This window comes from Trachemys scripta, chromosome 18, assembly GCF_013100865.1.
Source record: "Trachemys scripta elegans isolate TJP31775 chromosome 18, CAS_Tse_1.0, whole genome shotgun sequence".
Classification (NCBI taxonomy): Eukaryota; Metazoa; Chordata; order Testudines; family Emydidae; genus Trachemys; species Trachemys scripta.
This window is the reverse complement of record NC_048315.1, coordinates 5,408,722-5,422,258: the sequence shown is the minus strand read 5'-3', so window position 1 is coordinate 5,422,258 and position 13,537 is coordinate 5,408,722. Positions and strand designations below refer to the sequence as shown.

At 36.7% G+C, this 13,537-nt stretch overlaps 1 protein-coding gene across 2 annotated transcripts in view; it reads right to left on the bottom strand.

Moving 5' to 3' along the window:
- Positions 1 to 13,321: 13,321 nt before the first annotated feature.
- Positions 13,322 to 13,537, bottom strand: part of LOC117867399 — an 80,467-nt gene continuing 80,251 nt past the window's right edge. For both annotated transcript variants that reach the window (XR_004643393.1, XR_004643394.1), the window contains one exon: positions 13,322 to 13,332. The gene's annotated coding sequence lies outside the window, so the exon portion shown is untranslated. The remainder of the gene's footprint in view (positions 13,333 to 13,537) is intronic.

Here is a 13,537-nt window from a genome sequence, read left to right as displayed (position 1 = left end):
TGCCCTCCCTTCAAGTGCTACAGCTGACCATTCCCTCCTTAGCACGGCCTCTCCCATCACTCAAATATCAAGTCTCACTAATTTTTAATGCCCTAATCATCATAAAATATATGAACCACCAAACAGAATTGCCTCCCATCTTTATTCCCCTCCAGTTCCCAACCTACTTCCCTTCAAGAATTCATATTTTTTGTTGACAAGGGCACTAATACACCCTGCACCAACACCACTTTTTATCCTTTACTCTAGACACACCCTAAGTGGCTATAAGGGAATATGAGGGCATGTCTATACAGCAAAGTTACAGCACTAGTATAAATGTGAATTTAAAACAATACAGTTATACCAGTATAACTCCCAATGTTGACACCCTTAGTCAGGTATAAGAATGCCTTTTCTTGGTTTAGCTTACATTGCTTTGGAAGGGGTTTAAGCTAAACTGAAAAGGCACTCTTATTCCAGAATTCATGTAACTGTATCAGTTTAACTATACCGTTTTATTATCCCAGTATAACTGGTAAAACTTCCCTGAGTCAAGGGAGGGAAAGAGAGTGTCATTTAAAATTTGGGAGGAAAAACAACTAACTGGAAAAAATAAGAAGAGTAACTTAAAGTGCCAACCTTCCATCTTAATTTACATCTTCTTCTGGCTGCTCAGTATGCAAAGTGACACTAATTTAGACACCCACTTAACTACCTGTAATTTACACTAATTTACCCACCTCTAAATTTCATCCATTTACTTTTGTTTCAACACCTTTTTGAATGAAAATCGTTCAGACACTTTTTGGGCACACACAAATTACTATCTAGATAATACAATGTATTCTGCTAATTGAGGTACATGGGTCACCTGCCAAGTAGCCAAAGTTACAGCAGTACAAGTGATTATTGTAATAGTCCATCTGAAGCATATGTCAGGTCATATAAACTTATGACAGATTTATGCCAAAAGTTCCCCTGCCTCCTTGATACAGGGAATGCTATCATTGCTACAGAATAATTAAAGAGATCACAACACTAGAAACAATGAAAAGGACTAGTAATAATACAGATTAAAATATTATAAGATTAAATTTTTCTTTAACAACTATTCAGTATGCCCAGTGGAGGGTCGAGACACAAGACAACATCCAAACATAGGCGACTGTGCACACAAGAAGTACCTTGATGCAGACTTTGTTCCTAGTGGAATGATGGCTATTGAGCAACCCCAGTCATCAAGGGAAGATAAATTGTTATTAAAAGGATTACCGGAATCCCTCCTCACTAATTTATTTTTCTACTAAATGATTTAAAACATTTTCTCTGTAAAACATCTTTTGCAGAGAAATAAAAATGCTGTATTTTTGAGAGAGTTAAGGTTCTGATCAGAAAAGTAAAAGACAACTGAAAAGTAACAATGGCTTAATTAAAAGTGTACCACTCCTTTTTTATACAGATTTTTTTCTGACTTAGTTTCACTGTCTTAAAAATATATATTGAAATATAAGGAAGAATTTCTACCAATCTATAGACATTTATAAAGTGTTCCCCACTGTACTTTTTCAAGCACTGATCCTGCAATTGGACCCCCTTGCAAAAGGGTCTTCCCATGCTGAACTGATTGCAGGATTTGGGCCTAACTTTGTAACTTTCTAGTAATCTACAGTTTGCATCATGAACACCATCACCATTGGCTAGCATTTAATTTCAGTTCAAGCTCTCTTCTAATTTTTCTAAGTATTTCATTTCACATTCATTTTATTTGAAAAACTGAGAGTTTGTAGGATTTAATATATTGCCAGCTAGCTGGGGTATGAGGTGCAGACTGAGCACTAAAGCCCCAGCCACAGAGCTGGTAATTATTGTAATTGGTCCATTTGAAGCATAATATATCAAGTGGTACAGAGAGTTCAAATTCATGCCAGTCAGTCTCCAGTTGGCACAGGCAGTACTATCAGGAGGATATAGAGATCTCAACAGGATTTATTATTGGCATCTGCTCAACAGTTCTCTTTTCCAAATGATTTCAAAGGGGGTTGAGTGGAAGCTAATTTTTAACAATTTAAGGTACGTAAAATGGATGGATCCCCACAGCCACATAGTAATTACTATTGCAGACTATCAAGCAATTTAAGCAAGAGGGATTAAAAATATTATTACTGTAAAGAAATGTCTATCAGGCTTTAACAAATATGCCCTGACCACTACAAAGTTACCAAAACATTTACTATGAACATACTACTATAAGTATGTGCAGCACTCCAAAGGACAATGTACAGTAGAATATTTACATAATGTGTGTTCTTCTGTAAACAATTAAATCAAGTTACTGGAATCCTGGCATACATACTGTATGTACAGTACCAAAAGTGCCTAGCAAATAGGTTGTGGGAATGAGAGAACAATATCTTACTTTTTAATAAAAAAAATAAGGTCACAGGAGGTAGGATTGGGGGACCTGTTTAGGTCCAACTAAATATCTATTCTAATGCATTTCTAGGGTACCGTCACTGTGGTGTGCAGGCACTATACACAGAAATTAAGATTTTCATTGAGCGTTTTTCATTATGGATTCTGCTCTTCACCTCACCTACCTTAAGCTGCTTTTTCATTAATACCTCCTCAAGTTTGGGTATTACAGGACTACTTTCACAAGATGGTGAATTTTGTATTGTGGTTTGATTTCCATTGGTGGGTCAGGTTTTAGTAGAGGACCCTATTAGACTATGTGGGTACAATATAGTACAGTGAAAGGGAAGGAAAGCTGAGAATTCCTGCACTGTTAGGCCCTGATCCTGCAAAGACTTAAACATGCATGTGAGTAGTCCTTTTGAAGTCCCTGGGACTACATATGTGTGCAAAGTTACAAATGTGCTTCAGGGTCTTAATTAGTTTCATATTGTTTAATGGAAAAAAATAATGGAAGACTACTACCTATTTAGGCACAAGTCTTAAGAGTCTTTTAGGTAAGGAATCTCACAATAGGACATTTCTGCACTTCTCAAAAAAGCACTTGTATTCTCATAGGTCAAAGTATTAGGGGGAAAGAAATGAACTGTCTCAGATGAATGAGGGAGTGAGGATGTTCTTTGAATCTACAGCAGGGAAGGGGGAGTAATGGGTTTGCAAATAACCATAAAATTTACCATTATAAGCCTCCTGCAGCCTTTACTCACATTAAGGTCCCAGTGACTTCATATGCTGCAGGATTGGGTCCTATATCCTTGTGTTCTAAAGGCCTACATGCTTATCAGAAGAACCCTTCTGGTAACCACCATACAGTGTAATTTGAAATATCTTTATTTGCTGCAACATGACAGAGCAAGATTTGTTAGGTTATTGGCTAACAAAGGTTTGTTTCAGCTACAAATAATCTAATTAAAGGAACAGTAAATCAAGTTACAATAAGGCCATGTTGCCTTTATACACAAGACCTACAGAGTATTACAAAGAAAGGTTTGGTTTACCAAAAGAAAAAGCTTATGATGCAACAATGATTGAGTGAAGAGAAAAATCATTCAGGAATTTTTAGTATTTATATATGTTATCAAGTAAATTAAAATCTAATCAGTAGGTCTGATATCAGAAATTTGATATGATGAGTCATGAAAAAACGTTTTTTATATGGCAACAGCGGACAGAAGATCCTGTGCTTTGCATGGTAACAAACTACCTTCTAGGAGGCCACATTCACAAGTTACTGCACGTCAGACGAAGAAATTGATCTGTTTGGTGCAATAAATGATGGCAGACCTTTAGATATTTGAGGTGTAACAGATGGTTCTCTAGGAAGAGCACACAGACTGGCAGACAGTACACTTCATTAGAATGGCTTGGAATGTCTTCAGCAATTACACACTGAATGCTTTAGAAAAAAAGAACTGTCATCTTTATGATTCTCTCAGTGCAAACAATGTTCCTTTCCCTGTTCTGATTCTAAAGAATGATATCTTCTCATAACACACAAGCTACTGACAAAGTGAGTCAATAAGCTGGAAGGGGGAGTTAGGAGACACCTTCAGCCCTTCAATGATTATAGAAAGCAAGGCTCCAGGCTGATGCTCTCTAAAGATATTGTTATCTGTGGAAGGAGGAGCAAAAAGGAAAAAATCTTAACATTCAGCAAAAACAAGTTTTGGCATGTAACTGTGAGAGTACTTTATCTATAGCTATCTATACTACAGAAATGTAACTTTTGGAGGAGAGAGAAGTTTAAAAACAACCCTCTTCAGCCTTTTAGGAGCTGGGAGTGCTGCTGAGGCAGTGCACTGAGCCCTTAGGATAAGCAGTGGAGGGGAAAGGGAGTACATTACTCAACAGTAACCCCCCTCTGGTAGATTAAGGGGCATCACTGCTGGGCTTTGAAGAGTCCTATTAATCTGGAAGATTACAGCTACAACCCTTGAGGGCAGGGTATAGAAAAAAGGAGTTCTTCAGGGGTATGACAGGGATTCTCCCTCCCCCCCTTGTGACTTGACTGGCTATTGTAGTCGTTAACAGTTCACAACCACAGATAAAATAAGAAATAAAACAGTAATAGATATGCTGATGATGGTATTATAAGTAAGGTTTAAACAAACATCTCTTCTCCCTCCAAAATAGTCATTTCTGGGGTCAGACCTTATCAATCAAATTTCACCCTGGATAGAATTGTATATAGCAGAGTAAATACTAACCAAAATGTGTCCTTTTAACCAATTGTAACTTAAACATTGAAGAATCATAACTGCATTACTCCCCCTCCAATTAGCAGCAGCTTTCTTTATGTATGCTTATGAAGCGTAAACTGTTCACTTGTCATTACAAAGACCTTCTGTAGAGGACTTAAAAAAACAGCAACAGCAATTAAGATGATGACAGCAGAGGTGGATTAGGCACATTATGTCAGAAAATACCCAGCTGTTTCCTTTTCAGCAAAGGACACACCAGGCATCTGAAATGCGGTGGCCAAATTTTGCCAGTCCACATAGCACTGGTGATTATCTTAGATATGGTAGGGACTCCCAAGATGGGGATATGGATAAGAGAAACTAAAAAGAATATCGTAGATTGAATGATTTTCTTTTAAAATCATCAACAATCCCTTCTGTGATACAAAACTCTTTTTTTACCAAGAGTACAGATATTCTATTTATAAAATGTATTCTTTGCGTGTGAAATTGACTAAAGGCAAAGTGAAACTGACTAATCTATTTTCATTGCCAAACTGAGAAATCAAAAAGGTACTGACAGCATAAAGAGTGAACAGTAAATCAGATAATGCAATTCTTTCACTTGGTAGTGCTGGAAAGCATTTAAAGAGTTAATTAAGACTATAGGACTTAGTACACCCAGGTTATTTCTAACAACACTAACCTCTGTTACAATCACATGTGCCTCTCTGTGCTGCTTGCTCCTGCCTGCATATCATCATGACATTAATAATCTAAGGAATAATTTGTAACACAAGTAAGGAATTTTTAATTGAATTTTTAAGCTGATATTGTCCATTTAAGAAAAAAAGATATCTGAAATATAAATGATTTAGTTTGGATGCTTTCAGCTGAATAGAAGGGACTAAGAACATCTGAGGAAATAAGATAAATTTGATTATTGGTACAGTATGAAGGACAATGGCAAACACTACAAACACACTGAAGCAGACACTTGGATGAAGAAACTGTCTCTCTTTACCGTCCTCCTAAAAATACATCATTGGAGGAACTGTATGACTAGATCATCAAGAAGATTTCCTTCACCTATAAGTTATTGTTTCTGATAAAAGGGCAAATGTGTCAAGTGTTGTTATAAATGGGAATTGTCTATTAGCCATTTTTTGCCCATCACAATAATTTGATTATCCACGATCTCTTATGCAAACACAGGAATGCAGAAAACATTCCAGCTGTTAAATGCATTGTGTGGACACTTAACTCTGCTTTACATTTAGAAAGAGCTGCAGATGCACAAGCTCAAACATTAGGTACTTACCAAATTAATTTTTATTGTTGAGCACAAAACATCTGTGGCATATAGCCCTTAGCAGTCCCATAACCATTCGTTTCCTTTCATCTAAGTGTGTCTGGTTTTCAGGAGTGAAGCACATTCCTGGTGTAGCCACATACAGCTTACACAGCTATGCAACTACTCCCCTATCCCAGGGAGAAGTCAGACTTCAGAAAGTTCTTCTGTCATATACTGAACTCAAGATTTTGGGGCAGATTTCAGGTGAGGCTCTGAACAAGAACAGCACCATCACCACCTCAACGTCCTCACATCCCTGTCAGTTCTAGCTGGCAGCCAGCTAGGGGAACTTGAAAAGGATTGTGCCTCATACAAGCCCCTTATAGCTATGCAAGCAGGGCTGAGAATTTGGCTCTATATGGCTGAATAATTAAGTATCATTAAGCCACTAAGGGGTTTGCAATGTGGCAAAGGAGTGAAGAGGTGGCCATTCTGTATTTGACACCTACAGAGTTGCAAATGATAGAAGACCAATGCATCATCCTGCAACTATTTCAGGAGGCCAGAGCACACGGAAGCTGAGCTGCAACAATGCTGTCCTGGGTAACCTAATTTTACTGAGATTTCCTAATGGATAAGACAATAAGGTACAAAGAGACCTTTTAATCAACTATTGTTGCTGACAGTATAATAGCTGTTGAAAATGAACTTTCACATTTATAATCAGGAAAACAACAAAAGTACATTTTGAGTCAGCAGTAAATGGAACAACTTTAATGTAAAGATGTATACAATTTATACCCCATACATGCAGGAAGAAATGCTTTTTGTACAAAAGATTCTTAATTCTATTATTTATATTTTTTTAAAAATCAGTAAGTTATAAAATGGAGGCAAAATACACATAATGTATACTTAGTTTTAGGTAGAGCTTGAAAATATGTTTGATCCAGTTTAAGAATTTGATCATTTTGATACCCAATATTCTTCACCTTTGAGGGGAAAGCTCAAAAAGATAGTTCATAGATGACCATAACCTGCATTCAAGAGGACTTTTTCCTGTAATGAAATAAAACATTGGTTGACCTAGATGCACAGACTTGAATATATTGTAGATGAGAGGTTTGAGACATTTCCTTTTAATTTTTTCCCTTAAAAGTATTCTATATTAAAATATTTGATGAAAGAAACATTACTTGAGGACACCACTCCTTCCTAATATTACTTAGGGATATACAGAAATGGAGGTTGATTGGCTACAGCAAAGATAGATTGTTCAGCTACTTTAATCACTTCAGTTCCATGCCCTCATGCCCACTTTGTTTAAGACTGATCCCTTATGGCAATTAAGTTGACAAAGAAAATAAGAGCATATGTACTCACTGGATTCTTGAAGACATAAACTAATGCAAATAAACCCGAGTAACTCACTCCATGGCAGCCTAACTGTAGACTGTTGGTAACTGAATATTGTTCTACATTTACTAAATTATAATGAGCTTTCTAGGCATTCTTACCAAATCTTTTTCATATTTGATTTGAAGGTGGGAGAAAACATGGCACAATAAGGACATGAAATTAAGCATTTCTATGCCAAAATAGGCCTAAAGACCATATAGTGTGATATTCCATCTCAAAAAGTGGCTACTGACAGACACTTCAGAAAATTGCAAAATAAACACACAATATGCTCCTAATTGTAAAATATGAAAGATTTATTAGAATTAATCTTCCTGCTTAGGCATCACATACAGAAGAAACTCCACTCAGAAAAGTAAAGCAATCTTTTCCTTATAACACTTGGTTCAATCAGAGTTTGAACCTGATTAATTGTATCAGCATATGCTTTTACAAAGAACAAAATAGGTATGTGGAGAGAGAGAAATAGCGGGGTCCCCACAGGACCTGTACTGGCATCAGTGCTATTCAACATACTCATAAATTATCTGGAAAAAGGGATAAACAGTGAGGTGGCAAAATTTGCAGATGATACAAGCACTTTGGAGGATTGAAGTAGAATTCAAAATGACCTTGACAAATTGGAGAATTGTTCTGAAATCAGCAAGATGAAATTTAGTAAAGATAAGTACTTCATTTAGGAAGGAAAAAAAATCAAGTGCACAAATATACAATGGGGAATAAGTACTGCTGAAAAGGATCTGGGGGTTATAATGGATCATAAATTGAATACAAGTCAAGAATGTGATGCAACTGTGAAAAACACTAAGATCATTCTGTGGTGTATTAACAGGAGTGTCATATGTATGACAAGGGAGGTAACTGTCCCACTCTATTCTGCGCTGGTGAGGCCTCAGCTGGAGTACTGTGTCCAATTCTGAGAGCCACACTTTAGGAAAGAGGTGGACAAATTGGAGAGACTCCAGAATGGAGCAACACGCATGATAAAAGATTTAGAAAACCTTCTCTTTGAGGAAAGGTTTAAAAAAAATGGGCATGTTTACTCTGGAGAAAAGAAGATTGAGGGGAGACCTGATAACTGTCTTCAAGTATGTTAAGGGTTGTTATAAAGAGAAATGTGGTCAGTTGTTCTCCATGTCCACTGAAAGTAGTAGAAAAAGTAATGGGCTTAAACTGCAGCAGGGAGGTTTAGGTTAGCGCTAAGGAAAAGCTTTCTTACTATAAGGGTACTGAAGCCTTGGAATAGGTTTCCAAAGGAGGTTGTGGAATCCCCATCATTGGAGAATTTTAAGACCAAATTAGACAAACACCTGTCAGGGATGGTCTAGGTTTACTTGGTCCTGGCTCAGCGCAGGGGCTGGACTTGATAACTTCTTGAGGTCCCTTCCAGTCTTACATTTCTATGATTCTATGAAGCGTTTATACCTGATGTTATTTTCTACAAGTCATGAAAAACAGAAATTGCAGTCAATTAACATTGCAAGAGAAGTGCTTGAGAGACTAAAAAGTAATCAAGCTGAAGCCGAAAAAAAACTTGAATTGGGTCTTTTCTGCCTGGCAGTGACAATAGAGTGTTTATGACTCTCTGAAACCTAAGTGCCAAATGACTGAATTTAAAGGTTGGTTTATATGCAAAACATGTATTTATAAGCAACCTTACTGACCCAAGAACACCTCCAAAAATGCCAAGGGACAGAAGACTGGATGATCTATTTGAGACACTTCAAATGAGTAGCTTTCCTTTACCTTCATAACATCTTTTTCTCATTCTACTCAGTTATATAAGTCCTAGATCTGAAAGTCAAAATCTGTAACTGTGTCAGCTTGCATTGATTCATGATACTGCTGATCTTCCTGCCACATTACAAGAATCAAAAGATCACCTTCAACTAATGCTTAGGAATCTCTATGCCTTTTGGAATTACCTTCCTAAATACCCCCGGCTTTTTGTATGTGTGTGGTAATAGTAAGCATTGTTTCAAAAGAGGAAATTTTATTTAGCCACCATGAGAATCTGGTAGCTGGTCACAATGCATTTAACAATACCAACTGGTAAGCCACCAGTACCAGCAAAGTCAAACACAGATTGTGAGAGATGGAAACAAATCAAGTACAAATAGACTGTGTGCCAGGTTGAAAGCATATAGACCCATTTAGGGTGTACATTTTGGAGGAATAGTCTTAGTACACAAATATGAGTTTAAAATCAGATGGGAACTGCATTCCCTCAAAGTGTCTTTGTGGGCAAAGGGGTTTCACCTGGTCTCATGACTAGTGAAAATGTTGGAGTTCTGCTTGGAGACACCCAATTTGTGCCAAGTTTCCAGAGTGCTAGAATTTAGGAAGGAGGATTTTTTCTGAATGTTACAGAATAAGATAGTACTAGGCACCTATGACATGGACTGACAGGGATGGGTTAATACTTCCTCTTTCAAAGAAGGAAAGAGCACTGATGCTTGCTCCAAGTGCAGGGATTAGAACATAAGAACGGCCATACTAGGTCAGACCAAAGGTCCATCTAGCCCAGTATCCTGTCTTCTGACAGTGGCCAATTCCAGATGTTCCAGAGGGAATGAACAGAACAGGTAATCATCCAGTGATCCAAGTTATACCGATTTAAGTTTGTAGTGCAAACCAGGGCTCAGAAACAGCACCAATAGCCATAGTTGCGACTCCAGCTACAAAGAGGATAAATAAATCAGGAAGATATTTTTAAATTATATTCAACATTCAGTAAAATTCTAACACGTATTGAGAGAGAACTCAAAGTGTTTTAAGCTTTAAATTACGCGTATCACAAACAAATTCTTGTTACTACAGCAAGGCTGGACCAGCTGTGGTGCATTAAATAATTCCCCCAGCAGACTAAAAGAGAGCTATGCTTTGGGAAGTTGGGGCTAGCTAATATTAAAAGTCAGGCATTCCTTGTAATGAGAATGTAACAACACAGAAAAAGGCTTGTTTTATCTACACATTTTGGTAAAAAGACATCTCTTTTTAGTTAAGTTTCATTTGGAACCAGCCTGAGGAAAGCCTTCTTAACTATTAAGTTTAAAACACAGGTTGTGGGAAGTTTTTGTTTGATTTGACAGGGTTCTGAAAAGTCCAGATACATCAATCACCTTTCATACTTGACTGTGGTTTACTTGACAAAGAGCCACAACAATTTTGTCTGATGGTTTAAAAACAAAGAAAATATTCCCTGTATAGATGATTTTTTTCAAAAGTTAAGGGAAACACACTGATTTATTTAAGTATGCATCAGAGGTGCTTAGAGTGTTTGGGGAGATGCCTCTAATTTTATAAACAGAAATAAATAATAAATAATTAGAGGTTACACGTTAATTTATAGCAAAAACTTAGAATGTTCACGCTTACCACAAGACTGTAAAAAGCATTTCCCATTGCTTCTTTGTAAAAATACTCTTGTTGATAATATTCAGGGCTATGTCGTCCCAATTTTCTTATTTTTTTATCCATACTGTGCAGAACTAGCTGTGACAGCTCTTGGCCTCTCTTGTTTGCTTGAGTGTCCACAAATTTCTTTGTGTTAGCAACAGTTAGAAGGTTGTTTAGAACCTTAATTTTAAAGAGGTACAGTTTTAAAAATTTGATATAAAGCATGAGATCAAAGCTATTAAAAAATGAACTGGATTAATACTTTCAGAACTAATTATCTACTCCCCCCCCCTTGAAAAATTATTTGGGACAAAGGGATACTCACAACATTTTTTGTTTCTTTCCGGTGGGGGTGTATATTTTTAAGAAAAATCAGTATTTTACAGATCTTTACCTAGTATGGGCTTGAAAATATTAAATTCCTTTTCTGCACTTCTATTCATATTTTTCAAGAATTATTTCAGTGGGGAAGAAACTCGTTGTTTCTCCTACACAGTCAGTAAAGCTGTCAATATACAAAATAATCAAACTAAACAGTTTCAGTATTCAGTTAGACTAGAGATTACTTGTAATATAGAAAATACATAATTTTCAGATAAAGCGATTTTCAAATTGATTGTGTCGCTTTAATTTTATAAATGTAACATCTAAAAAGTGTCTGTTTTACCATAACTTTATCAGAAGGATTAAGCAAGCCCATCTTGACTTTCACATACTAAGTACCTACAATTTAGGCACTGTACTTGCATGACACCAGTATACCCTGGGCAAGCACACAACTGGGAGAGGTTTCTGGTGGAGACTGAAAAAGCTTCTCTATATAAGAAAATTGCACTAGTTTAAGTAAAGGTGTGATTTTTACACTGATTTAATTAAACCACTACAAAAGTCTGTTTGAATATTCTTATTTTGGTTTCAACCAGGTTTATTTTGGTTTAGGTTAGGTTGATTGTGGATAGATTTAAGATCAAACAAAACAGGACACACTTAAACCAAAAGAAGTTTCTATGCATAGGCTTGCACCAGTCAAAAACCATTTTAAATTAAACTGGTGCAACTTTCTTACATGGCTAAGACCATACACCAGGGCAGATGTGTAATATTGCTTCTTCCGAGCCCCATGTTCAAGGACTGAAAATGGTTAATAACAAAAGGTGAGAACATAAAAAAACAACAGTTAACAAACAAATAGCTGAGGTACGTAATATACAACTTCTACATACTTTACATTCTCTGATGCATCTTGTCGTTAAACCTGCTTGACAATCTTGTCTTTGCTATGTATTACTATTATTACTGTATATTACTGTATATGTATATACAGTAATATTTAGTGTATTTATGTCTTACTATTGTCTAATGTTTGCTACAAAGTGCTAATCTCCTGTGCAGAACATAAAGGAAGATACAGTCTTAAATTTTGGTTGACATAGTTTTTCTCTGGTGAATTAGCACAGATAAACTTCAGGGGAAAAGCGAGTTTTAAGGAGGATTTCAAATCAGAATGGAAGGTAGGCTTGTTGTACAAGGTTAAGGAGTGAGTTACAGATGTAAGGGACAGAATGAAAGAAATCATGTAGAGTGAAAGGATATATAAGTAATACTTAGAAGGGCAACCTTCAAGAAACATAAGCAGTGAGAGGAAGAGTAGGAAGAAATGAGAGCGGAGATGTTCTGAAGAGCTTGGAAGAATGAGAACCTTGAATTTCATGTAAAAGATTAAAGAAAGGCAATTAGGCAATTCAAAGAGGGGAAGGACATGGTGAGAGAAAGATGATTTTGGCAATACCATTTTGGATAGATTACAGGAGCACGAGACAAGACCAGAGAGGAGGTAACAGTGGGCAAGGTGAAAATTAGTCGAAGTGTGGACTAGGATTTCAGCAATAGGAAAGGAGGGCAAGGATGAAATTTAGAGAATGTTGCAGATGAAGAACCAAAAAAGCTGGCAATAGCTCAGATGTAGGGGTTAAAGAGACAGAAGAATCAAAAGTAACACTGAAGCAGTGATCCTGAGTGAAAGGAAGGCTAGTGACTCAACCATTATTCTGCTGGGAAAAAGGGGATTTCGGTTTTTGCCATAATTAACTTTAGTGTGTCACACGATAACCAGAATGAGATGCCAAAAAAATATGGACACGTAAGACTGAATAGAGAGGGAGTGGATGGGGATGGAAAGGTAGCTTTGTTGTCCTCAAGTGGAGAGATAATGAACAAAGACAAAAGAGAGAGGATGTGGTACCCAAGTGATGAACTGTGAAGGGAAAAAAGGAAGTGACTGAAGATGACCTTAAGGAGGTCTACGGAGAACAGAAGGAAGGAAATTAAGAGAAGCTTCCAAGAAAGACGTTGAAGGTGTACTTAGGGAGGTAGGAGAACCAGTATAATGTATGAATGATTGATTTAATTTCCATCATATAAACTTGAACTTACAGGTAGCTCATAATGCTCCTCTTCAAAGTAATGACCATCCCAAAACTCAAGAGTAACACTGCCAAAAGTTGGCAAAAGTTTTAATGTCTTTTTCTTTATACCTTCAGCCATAACATCCTTCACTGGCTGAGAGATTACAGACTGGAGAAATTCCTGCAAAATACACAGAAAAAGTCAGATTCCTCCAAGAAAAAAAGATTAAACATTAACTGCCTATTTTTCACTCCCATAAACTGTCCATCATTTATCTTCACACTTCAAGCTTCTGTACTGGAAGTTAGGATGTAAGATTTTGTAAAGCACAATGTCGTCCTCTGCCTATTTTATCTATTAGTATTCTTGGATAATGAGCACATTT